We start from the raw sequence: 2,500 nt of genomic DNA on the forward strand, positions 1-2,500 counted from the left end.
CCAGATTACCCGTACACACGGCGCTGATTAGTAATCAATGCAGAGCCATCAAACTACAGCAAATATACACAACTGTCCGTATACATGCTGAAAGAGTCTGCCCACAATGGGAACCACACGTCAGCCAGACACTCTGATCACGCACCACTCTCTGCTTCTAACGGGCGCACATACAATATGTAAGCACCAGCATGGAACAACATCCAGTGCATCTTCTCCGCCACATTACACAATCCACACTATCACAACAGACCAGGAGGTCCATGCGGAAAATACAATATCCCAGCCTTTCGACATCCACCATTGCGCAGACCAGGCACCAACACCCACACATGTCCTATACAACGGTGCACCCAACATCACAATAGTACCTCCTGTCACAGCGCACAAACAATGACATGAGTCAAAGACACAGGTCTCACACAAGCATAGAATTGGAGCGCCGCCTCTAATAAGCCAAAGGTGCATCCTGACGTGACAAATCTGATCATGTCACAAGCATTCACTTACTATAATCACTATCAAGGAACCTGCCGCCCCCGCCCCCCCCCCCTACACCTTTCCTTACAACAACGTGTAACCTAACCTAACCTAACCTATGTTGTACCTTAACCTAACCTATGTTGTATACCTTAACCTAACCTATGTTGTACCTTAACCTAACCTATGTTGTACCTTAACCTAACCTATGTTGTACCTTAACCTAACCTATGTTGTACCTTAACCTAACCTATGTTGTACCTTAACCTAACCTATGTTGTACCTTAACCTAACCTATGTTGTACCTTAACCTAACCTATGTTGTACCTTAACCTAACCTATGTTGTACCTTAACCTAACCTATGTTGTACCTTAACCTAACCCATGTTGTACCTTAACCTAACCCATGTTGTACCTTAACCTAACCCATGTTGTACCTTAACCTAACCCATGTTGTACCTTAACCTAACCCATGTTGTACCTTAACCTAACCCATGTTGTACCTTAACCTAACCCATGTTGTACCTTAACCTAACCCATGTTGTACCTTAACCTAACCCATGTTGTACCTTAACCTAACCCATGTTGTGCCTTAACCTAACCCATGTTGTGCCTTAACCTAACCCATGTTGTGCCTTAACCTAACCCATGTTGTGCCTTAACCTAACCCATGTTGTGCCCTAACCTAACCCATGTTGTGCCCTAACCTAACCCATGTTGTGCCCTAACCTAACCCATGTTGTCCCCTAACCTAACCCATGTTGTCCCCTAACCTAACCCATGTTGTCCCCTAACCTAACCCATGTTGTGCCCTAACGTAACCCATGTTGTGCCTTAACGTAACCCATGTTGTGCCTTAACGTAACCCATGTTGTGCCTTAACGTAACCCACGTTGTCCGCTAACGTAACCCACGTTGTCCGCTAACGTAACCCACGTTGTCGCCTAAACCTGCTCTGTAATTGTTATACGACTCGTTCAATTAGTGTAGTGTTGCCCACCCGCAACCCTCGCAATATAGTTCGCTACTCGCACTGCCCGCTCCCCTGTGTATCGCTTCATGTTAAACACCTTGCAAGTCTTGCTGACTTTCCACATGCTCCTGCTGTACACTGTAATGTGGATGGCAGCAGGACGTACATGCCGCCCCCCCCCCCCCCCACCCCTCCCCACGTCCCCACGTCCCCACCTTGCCCCCTGCCTTCGCAAGCTGGTTGGTGACAAGTTTGCATGTTCAATGCCCTTCGCATGCGACGTACGCAGGCTACGTTGTGGTGCGGCCTGTGTCAACTGTCCGCTGATGTCGTACGCGTGAACCACAATCTGTACTGCACATTCGTCCTTATGTACTGAATGATACATCGTGGCACATGTGTGACCGTACAACGACTGCGCCCAAAAACGGCGGACCATACAGTGCAAATATTGTGCACGCAGCTACGTGTCGTCTCCCTATGAGAGCTGGATTGCAGTGTGGTACGCCATAGAGACGTGTGGGAGGAACGGACGCCGTGGATGGCGATCAGCATGAGCTGTGTGTTGATGTATTCGGACCTAGTCGTCTCTCCTCAAACACCGTGATAGCATGGTGCACCGCGTTCCATATCTGCGACATGCTACAGAGGCCGGTTGACAGTCGTTCGAGCAATGGACATCGCATACGTACGGGGGCCACCTTCCACGTATTGTCTAGGCGTGCACATTTTGTTGCGTGTATGTGGGCAGACGTAGTGTGGCGTGACACCTGACACAGGCATGCAATAATCGTTGAAGTTGCTAATGGCGATGGACGCCTACGTTTTCTGGTGAAGTTACGCAAATGAAGAAATGGTAACCCGTTGTGGTGCGGTTGTTCTCGCTAGGGGTGAATCGGTGATGGCGACGATAGGTTGAGGTACTAACCGGTTGTTCCAGCGATACCCACCATGCCGATGAAACTGAACGGCATCTGGGTGTGAAGCGATACGCGGTGGTGGCTGGGTGGGACCGTCCCCGGCCGGTGAGGGGGCGCCTCCCGGCGT

This window comes from Schistocerca piceifrons, unplaced genomic scaffold, assembly GCF_021461385.2.
Source record: "Schistocerca piceifrons isolate TAMUIC-IGC-003096 unplaced genomic scaffold, iqSchPice1.1 HiC_scaffold_936, whole genome shotgun sequence".
Lineage (NCBI taxonomy): Eukaryota > Metazoa > Arthropoda > Insecta > Orthoptera > Acrididae > Schistocerca > Schistocerca piceifrons.